Here is an 11,500-nt window from a genome sequence, read left to right on the forward strand (position 1 = left end):
ATTCTTCTCTCCCCTGAAAAAACCAAGAGAAGATACGTAGGCAGCTCGCTCATCAGCGAACTCGGTCTCTCCAAAAAACCTCAACCCATTCTCCTTTCTTCACTGCATCTATAGGAAAACTAAAACACTCCTTTACAATACTAGCATCAGTACAACTTAATACCGTCAAATATCTGCACCTCATTTATGAAGTAATACATATTGGAGTGCGACTAGTTACTTAGGTATCTAGATAGTCGAATTCTATTTCCTGTTGCTCAACTTGTTAAAGGTGAATATGTAAGTTTTCAATCCTAATCACATATTCTAAAACCAAAGTAACTACTCCCACCATCTATAACTATCAAGTAGACCTTTATACAGGCAGCAACATAATGGGGCCCAACACTTGTTTTTCATATATATACTGCTGACCAAGGTTTAAGCATTTGTTCTCAACATAAGAACCAAGGTTTTAACCATTTGATCTATTCAACAATCTTATCCTCAATTAATCATGATCAAGCTTATTCTAGATTTCTTGACCCACTCAAAATTAGATCCAAACAACCACACTACTACTAGTAAACCATAAGACAGTTTCCAATGTTTTTTGTATTTATGATACCAAAGTATACAAGACCAAATATTCACAAAAGAATTCTTGGAATTAATTGAGTAATTAAATCAACAAATCAATAAACTGGGATATTACATGAAACACGTTTTTATTGTTGAAAAAGAATATACTAAAATAGTAAACTTTATCCCTAGGCTGAGTGTATACCTCTTAAAGGATACGTCACCAATATATTTGGACACCGCTAGCTTGCCATTAACACGTTCTATGCCAGCCCAATCTGTAACATAACCACCTACATATAGCAAGAGGTTATTAAAAAGCTCAGAAACTAATTTTGTAAATACAAGACCAAAAAGTTACAAAAAATAAACTTAAGTATGATATCTAATTGACATCATATTATTTCAGCAACCAATTACATGGAACAAGAACTGTTAGAATACATCATTTAGTTCTCATTACTTTCATACGCCAACGTGAGCTATCCTACGCTCCCTAAAATCTATACACATTAAATTAGCATTATAATGACAGTTTTACATAATATAAATTAGCTTTATATTTATGCTCTAAAAGAGCAATTTTCCTCACTGCACCTTATATGCTTATGTCATACAGGGGCACAAAGCCACAAACAACTCTTTGAGTTCCTCTGGCAGTAGTAGTGTTTAGCAAATATTGAGAAGCAGTAATCAGGCTATGTGGAATCAAGCATTTAGTAGATGACATCAGGGCAATTGTTAGAGCAATTGGAACGCGATTAGTTTTATCTCTACTCCTTTTTCGTATTTCCTCTTAAGGTAATATTCGAAAGGTTATTATTCCATCTCTAACCTTATCTTCATATGTTTTTCCACTAATAGTAACTTTTAGAGCAAGCAACTTGAAGAAGCTTGTGTTATGACCTAGACTGTTTCACAGTGAATGGAGCACATAGTTTCTTCTTCTTGTTTCTTGATCTCTCAGTCCCTAACAACGAGAATTCTCTACTTGTACATTCTCTCTTCTTTTAACAAAGTTGAGGATAACTACAAGGGTTACCTTCTCAATATTAGCAAGATCTGAGCTTTCCTATTAGTGGTCTGTTAGTTTCCTCTATGGTTCTTATGTCTTCACATGTGGGGCCGAGCTCTTCCTCCCCCTCTACCCCTCCAACTTGGAGCTCTCTATTTGGGAACCAAGGGTCTAGTTGTAGTGATGGTCAGTTGGAATTTTTTGAGGTTGATAAAGAGGTTGATGTTATGGATGTGCCATCAGATATTCTTGAAGAGGGAGTTGAGTTATGGAAGGACCACCTAATGGGGTTCTTTGCTAACAAAAGACTTCATTTTCCTGTGGCTAAAAGTATACTTGAGAAATAGTGGAATACAAAAGCAAGCTATGAGATTTCAACATACAAGGATGTCTTTTATTTTAAATTTGTTCTTGAAGAAGATAGGAAATTGGCTCTGGAAAGTGGGCCATTATTTATGGCTAGTAGGGTGTTCATGATTCAACCATGGACAGAGGAGTTAGAGGCTCAAAGGAGAAACATGACTACACTACCAATATGGGTAAAAATATGGGATATACCTAAGCAAATGTGGACAAAAAAAGGAATAAGCTTCATTGCTAGTAGAATAGGGAAGCCACACTATTGGGATGAAGTAACCCCACTACCAAAAAATTGAGTTTACCCGACAGACCTAACAGAGGTACGCCGACGGCTATGATCTGTTGGATGTTTCCGACGATTCTAGCTAGTTGGCCACCAAATAATGCCCGTCGGATTAGTTATTTTCCATTTTGTTAAAAAAAAATCTTACTCGACGGACATCCCTCTATTTTATGCCGTCGATATATCTGACGGTTAATAACTGTTATACACTTTTGATGGATATTTCTTGTAAGACGACTGTTTCTAGAGATTTTTAGCAACCGTTAGCCCGAAATGGACCTTGGAAAACTCTCACCAGCGCCAAAAATGTTTTAGTACCCCACAAAAGAAAATAACGTATTCTAAAATTTTTAGGTCACTCACACAATTGCAACAAGAGGGAGGCAAGGTCATCTCCTTCAGCTCACTCCTTAAACTAATTTTCAATATCTCACAAACACTTAGCTCACCTTCAAATTTTTGTTCTTTTTCAGGAAATTCAACGCATATATTCTCTCCAAATTGTATCTCTCTTTTCAACGCCACCAATCAAAGGTAATTTTTTTTCCTTAAACTCATGTGTCTCTTTCCATTCTAACTCATTCTCAATTTTGATTTTAAAGATAGTATTTTTTTCGATAGGTTTAGCTATTGAGCTCAAATGAAATAACTTTATTCATTATATTTTTAAAATTGATGTGAACAGGTTTTCTGTGCGTTATCACATCAAGGTTCATGTTTTTTTCTTCTTCTTTGTATTTGGTCATGAGTATTTGTTCTTTAATCAGATATGCTTAAAGGTTAAACTAGTATGAAGTAGAAATGGGCTTTCGTGATCATGATCTCTTCTTAGTTTAATACAATATGAAGGTGGTTTTCATGGTCTAGATAGTTAAAACAAACTGTTCTTGTGACTGGGTGAAGGAAAAAATAAGTGGTCTAGATAGTTTAATGCTATATATAGTGTTGAAAAAAAGGAACTTGAGGTTCTTGATATGAAGTTATTAGAGTGATCCAGTAGTTAAGTGTTCTTGTTTTCTTAAGAGTGTGACTAGCTTAGCATTCAGAGCAGGGCTGAAACTGATGTGCTCTCCAAACTGACCATCTAAGTTCTTGCCAAGAAAATCTTTGAAATACTATCTTCTGAGTGAATTTGGAGGTCCCTGAACTCCTATTGGACAAGTCTTTCTTTAATCAAAATGATTATGAATAATACTTTGACAATTACACTTAAACAAGTAAAATATGGTATAAGGAAAACCTTGTGGCTTGTAGTATAGTTACCCCTTCTTTGAGGCTAGCCAATAATGCACTACATATACTGACCCATCTTTTTGACTCACATCTCTAGAATTAATGTTATATATATATATATATATATATATATTTGTTCTTTAATCAGATATGCTTTAAGGTTAAACTAGTATGAAGTAGAAATGGGCTTTCGTGATCATGATCTCTTCTTAGTTTAATACAATATGAAGGTGGTTTTCATGGTCTAGATAGTTAAAACAAACTGTTCTTGTGACTGGGTGAAGGAAAAAATAAGTGGTCTAGATAGTTTAATGCTATATATAGTGTTGAAAAAAAGGAACTTGAGGTTCTTGATATGAAGTTATTAGAGTGATCCAGTAGTTAAGTGTTCTTGTTTTCTTAAGAGTGTGACTAGCTTAGCATTGAAAGAATTTGGTGGCTGATGTGCTCTCCAAACCCGACCATCTAAGTTCTTGCCAAGAAAATCTTTGAAATACTATCTTCTGAGTATTTGGAGGTCCCGAACTCCTATTGGACAAGTCTTTCTTTAATCAAAATGATTATGAATAATACTTTGACAATTACACTTAAACAAGTAAAATATGGTATAAGGAAAACCTTGTGGCTTGTAGTATAGTTACCCCTTCTTTGAGGCTAGCCAATAATGCACTACATATCTTGACCCATCTTTTTGACTCACATCTCTAGAATTAATGTTTATATATATATATATATATATATATATATATATATATATATATATATATATATATATATATATATTTTTTTTTTTTGAGTATAGTGTACACCTTATTATCCATATGTATTGTAAATAGACTTGGTTAGCCTCATACTATGTGTTACTCGTCTTTTGTGTTTTAATCCTTTACATTACCATGTAGATGTTGGGTTAGGTGGTACAGAGTTTAACTAATAGTATAAGGAGTTATTCTTCATAAATGAGGATTATGGGGAAGGGTCAAGTTTGGAATAATGGTGAGCACGCCTGCCTTTCTTGCTTTGCCTCACGTCTTTGCCTCTTGTTACTACATGCATTTGCTTCTTCTGCTGCGCGTGCCTGCTTTGCCTACTTGTTGCGTTGCTTGTTTTGTTGGTTTACATTTTCACTAGTTTTGAAGTAGGGTCTTGAACTGGATGATTTCATTTATGGGCCTTGTGAGTTGTTGCTAAAATTTGTTGAAGAGAATTATCCTTTGCCGCCAAAGCCCGATTCTCTGCCAAGTATCTATGCTTTCTTCTGCTTTTGATTGCTAATCATGTCAGTCGTAGAATTTCACGAAAAAACTTCATTTTTGTTTTTCGGAAAATCAAGACTGAAACATACTTAATAGTTCGACAATATTACTTTAAAAAGTACCAGAACTTACTGATTTTCTGATGTAAATGCTAATTTCTAGCTTCTTCCCCCCCCCACTTGGTATTTTCAACTATACTTTAAACTTGAATTTTCCTTTTGTTTTTGTATGCTCTAGTCATTACCGTAGTGTTCCCCCTTTTTGAATACCTTTGTTGAAAGTCACATTGTTTTCTTTTCATGTAAAACAAAATTGTTGTTCTTTTAGCATTGATTGGGCGTAATAGTAGTATTCATCTAGGTGGTGGTTGGGATTTGTTCCAACTTCCATAAGATCGAGACCACCTTACCGAGACATATAAAGACATTGTTATATATGAACTAAGCCCTAAGATTGAAGTCTCCGTGTCATCCACACCCTGTAAGTTCTAGAAAATGATCCTCGTAAGAACGATGGGGGAGTAGGTTTAACTTCAATAACACTAGAAAATAGTTTGCTAGTTTATGATTAAAGTAGTCTACTGAATAGACATATAATATTGTTCGTGTGTTCCATTGGTTCCTTCCAGGTGGATTTCAAGCTTTTTCATGGGGAAACGAATATGCAAAGCTTTAGGCGGGGGAGTCATTTATGTAGCTCAATAAATATTGTTTCTTTGCTTTAGTTTTAACTTTTTGTAGATGATAATTGATGAACACTTTAACTAGATGCTTGGTTTTGGTTTATTTGTTTTAGCATCGAGATGTTTATTGACATGTTTATTAGCATCTGTAACAAGGGAGTATATTAGTCTTGTTCTTGTGACATGTTTATTGTTGTCTAGTGATATCAAGACAATTGTTCTAGCTCTTACACTAACTCTAGTAGATCTTTGTCATCATGCACAGGTTGGTTATAACTGGAGCAAGGGTGCATAAAATCATAATCCATCAGCAGCAAAGAATTATATTTAACTCAACTTACAACAGGTAGCAACACTTAAGTTACTAACTTGAATATAAGTTTATTTACTGTACCATATTATTTTTGTGCCCAACATTCTTAGGTTCTGGTTAGACTAGAAAACTTCATTTGATCTGGATAGGATAGGTGCTAAACATAAGAATTTGCATGTTCATGCCCAGAGTACCTGGAAATTTTTTTGAGACTAAGACTACAAAAGTCTGATAAAAATGTTTGAGCTATCCACGACTATGATTAGTGGTAGTTTATTGCCCTTTTCCTTAATGTTTTATCATGTGGGGTTCAAGTTGTTGAATGTAATTTTAATATGAGTAAAGAATTTCTCTCTGACTTCTTTTTTTTTTGTTTGTAGGAAAGTGAAGTCAAAGGGAAACCACGTATTGGATCGAAACAATGGTAGAAAGTGAAAATCTACTTGGTTTTTGTTAGGGTTTGGCTTGGGAAGTTAAAAAGTGTTAGAAGACTCCATTTTTTTTATGTAAAGAGTTTGACATCCTTATAGACTTGGGCACTACAGTAGTATGGAGAGATGGTGTTATAATTTCATCGAATTATTGTTGTTACACGTCCTTTCTACTTGTGCTAGATACCAAGTATAACTCTTTTGTAATAATTGTGATGTTGGTATGAAAAAGAATGTGATGTTGGGATCTTTTATTAAAATCCCAATATTTTTTTTAATAAAAAAAACTAATATCCGACGGTCAAAGGCTGTCGAGTAGCAGCAATACCCGACGGTCTTTAACAGCAGCAATACCCGACGGTCTTTGACAACATCTATATCCGACGGTCTTTGACCGCAGTATATCTGACGGTTAGTGTCTGCAGCAATACCCGACGGTCTATGACATCTGCAATGTCCATCGGCATAGATACCAAACGCCGGCGACTGTTTTATTTGTTTTTAAGCGCCGGGGAGCCTATGCCGAAACGAGGCGTTTTCTGACGGTCGTGCGATGGTTTCTAGCTGTCGGGTAATACCTTTGGTGATAGTTATTGTCTGTCGGGTAAAGTCATTCTTTTTGTAGTGCCCGGAAGAAACAAAGACTAGACTATGCAAAAGTGTGTATAGAGGTACCAATAAATGCAAACTTTCCTGATTGCCTAAGATTCAACTTAGGCAAAGGTGTTATTGCTGATGTGGGGGTAGAGTATCTGTGGATTCCATCCACATGCTCTTTGTGCAAAAAGCTTGGACACAAAGACACTACATGCTCGTCTATCAGAGTTCCAAGAACTAGTGCCCCTACAAATAGGAATGTAAATGCTATGAAGAATGAGGGGCAAGTCGAACCCCGACAACAGCAGACTACATGGGTGAGGAGGCTGGCAATAGCCACAACTGTTACACCTATTAATGGAAAGATTACGGAAACTATTCCGATAGTGAATGAGATACCGGAAATAATGAATCAAGAGCAAGGAACAACAAGTACAGCGAAAGAAAAAGAACAACAGAAAAATCCATTAGCTATTGTGGTGGCTCGGGAAAGAATTACTACTTCAAATCAGTTTCAGGCTTTAACTGATGAAGTAGAAATGGACTATGATCAGGCCTTAGACGTAGTTAATCCAATCATGTTAGAGCAAGTAGCTGCTGAAGAAGGAGAAATCTGTAATTTGATGCCTGAACTTCTAGACCTAGTCACTGTACATGAACAATATGTAGCAAATCTAGAGTAGTTCAGTAGTATCAGAGAGGAACTTACCTTCCATGAGGTTTCTAATGAATTTGATGATGATAAGGAGGTGTTTTTGGATCATCAAGTCAATGCAGACTCTGTGGTGGTGGTTAACAAGGAGACCACAACTACAATCACTAATAAAAGGGAAACAAGGCAATCCAAAAGCCAACAGCAGAAGCCGAGCAAGTCTTCGAGCCCAGAGAAAGGTAGGAAGCAACTTACACAACAAGTACAAGGAAAGGGGAAGCCCAAGGTGGTAAACAAGAAACAAATCCAACAGATTAATGATTAATCTAGGAGTATGGAATGTTAGGGGAATAAATGATCACTCCAAAGCTAGTGAAGTGAATAAGGTTAGACTAGAGCATAAGCTGTGATGTTTGCACTACTAGAAACTAAAGTCAAGAAAGAGAAGTTTGATGCTATTAGGAACATCTGTTGCCCTTATTGGTCTCATTTGAGCAACTATGCAAGTGATTTTGATGGCAGACTATGGTTTTGTTGGGATTCTAGCTTTGTACAAGTAAAGTTGATCAAGGAAACTTCTCAACTTTTACATTATGAGATTCTCATTCTGCCTACAAGGCAAACTTTCATGCTTACCTGTGTATATGCCAAGAATACAAGGAGGGAAAGAATGCACCTCTAGAGTGAGCTGATTCTTTTGGAAGCTTCTATCCATCTCCCTTGGACAATTTGTGGGGACTTTAACAGTATTTTGCACTCGTCCAATAGACTAGGGTGTGAACCATCTAACCCTAGTGAGATTGCTGAGTTTCTTAACTGCGTCACAGTTACAGGGCTATCTGATCTTAAGTACGTGGGGAGCTTCTATACATGGACGAATAATTTAGGAAAGTACTCTAAAATAGATAGATGTATGGTGAATAATCTTTGGATTAACTCCTTTCCAGCTTCTAAAGTGGAATTTACCCCTCAAGGAGTATCAAACCATATACCACTCATTTTATCTTGGTTTATAGATACAAAGAAGATATACCCTTTCAGGTTCTATAATGCCTGGACCATGCACAAGGAATTCTATGATATTGTGAAAAATAGCTAGCAAATGCTTTGTGAGGGAAACCCTATTTTCATTCTTACTTGCAAACTCAAAAGACTGAAACATAAACTAAAAAGGTGGTCTAAGAAGCACTTCTCCAAGTTGCAAGAAAGAGTAGAAGCAGCCAGAATTGAACTCTTCAAGGTGCAGAAAGAATTACAAGCTTCCCTAGGAAATTTTAACATGATGCACAAGGAGCGCAATCTGAAGAAAGTTTATAGTGACCTGCTCAAAATGGAGTATGAAGATATTAAGCGAAGATCAAGGTATACTTGGTACCTACTTGGGGACAGATGCACCGTGTACTTTCACAATATGGTGAAGGAAAGGAAGGGGAAAAACAAAATATGGTCAATCATGGATGAACAAGGAGTCAAACATACTAACCACACTTCTGTTGTGAGTTTACTCACTCAACATTACAAGGATATGCTTGGACTTCCAGCTCAAACTAGTGTTCCTGAAGACTTTTATGAAAATCTACATGTTCAAGCCATTGATGGAACCACAGCTGTTGAACTAGTGACTGAAGTAACAGACATTGAGATTAAAGATGCTTTATTTGGTATTGACAACTACAAAGCACCATGGCTAGATAGATTTAATGCATGCTTCTTTAAGGTATGTTGGTCTATTATTGGAGTAGACTTTGTCAAAGCCATAAAATCTATTATGCTCTCCTCTGTCATGCCTACGAGTTTTAACTCCACTTTCATTTGCCTTGTGCCTAAAGTGCCTAACCCAGCTAAAGTAACTGACTTCAGACCTATTTCTTGTTGTAACACCTCTTATAAGTGCATCTCTAAAGTAATTAGGGATAGGATGAAGTCGGTCATGCCTCTATTGATATCCATGAACCAGTCAGCCTTTATTCCTAGCAGAACAATTCAAGATAACTTGCTGCTTTCACATGAGTTATTGAGAAATTACAAAAGAAAGCTTGCTTCTCGAAGATGCTCTCTTAAAGTGGATATTAGGAAAACCTATGATACTGTTAGCTGGAACTCTATAAAAGCTATGTTAGAGAAGTTCAATTTTCCAAGAAAGATGATAAGATGGATAAAGATGTGTTAAACCTCTCCATTCTTTTCGTTGCTCATTAATGGCTTACCTGAAGGTTACTTTCGGGGTCTAAGGTTTTAAGGTAGGGGGATCCTATTTCCCCATACCTTTTTGTTATGATTATGGAGGTGTTGAGCAGTTTACTTTAGCAGGACTTTGCTTCCAAGGCCATTAAACCAAATCCCAAATGTAAGAGAACTAAAATTATCAACCTTTGTTTTGTTGATAACCTACTATTATTCTTCAAAGGTGATATTGATTCCCTTATTGCTATACAAGAATCTCTTGAAGTTATTGCACAACTTACAGGATTGAGGATCAACAAGCAGAAAACTACACTTCTTGTAGGTTGCTTAAATGCTGCGAAGGGTCAGCTGTTGGCATCCACTATAGGGGTTAACCTGGTTACTCCCCCATTACTTATCTTGGCTTACCATTAGTTTCTTCAAGACTTGGTATTCATGAATGTCAACCTCTTGTTGAGAAGGTTACAGCGAGAATACAAACTGGAAATCAAAAGTGCTCTCTAGTGCAGGGAAGTTACAGCTCATTCACTCTATACTATCTACTTTTCATGTGTATTAGGCTAAGAACTTTATTCTTTCACTCACAGTGTTGGAACAAGTGTCAAAGATATATAACAAATTTCTCTGGTGTGTCCTGAAATGAAAAAGAAAATGCATCATGCAAGTAAAAAGTGTACAAGCCTTACAAAGAAGGAAGGTGGTTTAGGCATTCTTGACCTAAAACTTTCGAATCTAGCAGCTTACTATGGGTTAGTTTTCAAGGTGGCATCCAACGAAAGTAGTATTTGGGTGAACTGGATATGGAACCAAAACTTGAAAGGGAAGTATTTTTGGACCATGACTGTACCGAAGGAGTGTTCTTGGGTGTGGAGAGGTATCTCTAATGGCAACAACACTTTGCTCTGGCATGACATCTGGTGCCATGATACAGCCCTTAAGGAAGACCCTATGGCAAGAAATGAATTCACGCTTCCAATGAATACCAAAGTGAGTGACCTCATTCCAGATGGCAAGTGGAACTCTATAGTACACGATTTGCCTCAAAGCCCCTTAAAAGACAAGATTCTCTCCATCGAAATCAATGTTCATCTTTAGGAAGATAAAATTATATGGACTCCTAACCCTAATGGTAATTACACTTTAAAGTCAGCCTATGTTGCTTTAAGGATACCAAGGGCCACAGTGATATGGTACATTATGGTTTGGGGGAAATCGGTTATTCTAAAACACTCTTTTACTGCTTGGCTTCTTTTCTCTGGAAACTTACCCACTCAGGATAGATTGGTCCAGAGAAAAGTTATCCAGTCTACCAAGTGTTGTCTGTGTAATACTAATGAAAAAGAGAAGTCTAAACATATCTTTTTTGAGTGTCCTTTCAGTGAAGCACTATGGAATAGTGTGAAGCAACACTTAGGATTACCTCCTCAAGCTTCTAATGCCAATAGAGAATGGATTCAATTCATACGGATGTGTGAGAAGAACACCATGGAAGTGGAAGTATACAAAGTCTATGTTTGTGCTGTTGTGAGCTCTATTTGGCGAGAGAGAAGCTATAGACGATTTAGAAAGGTGGAACAAGATTAGAGGATGGTTAGTACTATAGTGATGAGTGATGTGGGAGTCTACCTTCAAGGCCAGCTAACAGTTGTGAAAGAGACTGTCCAAATCAAAGCTTTACTAGAAAAGCTGGGAATCACAGTGGAGTATAAAACAAAAACACCGATTCCATGATGTATTTGGAAGAAACCGGAAACAACCGCAGTCAAACTTAATGAAGATGGCTCTCTGACAGATTGTAGAAGTGGAAATGAAGGTACCATACGAGATGCAAATGGAGAAGTGGTGCTGGCTTACTCAGAAGCTAGAGGTATAAGTGATAGGGTTATATACTAAAAGCATTACTTTTGTATTAACTCTAATTCTTTATATTTTG

This window comes from Coptis chinensis, chromosome 5, assembly GCF_015680905.1.
Source record: "Coptis chinensis isolate HL-2020 chromosome 5, ASM1568090v1, whole genome shotgun sequence".
NCBI classification, from domain to species: Eukaryota; Viridiplantae; Streptophyta; class Magnoliopsida; order Ranunculales; family Ranunculaceae; genus Coptis; species Coptis chinensis.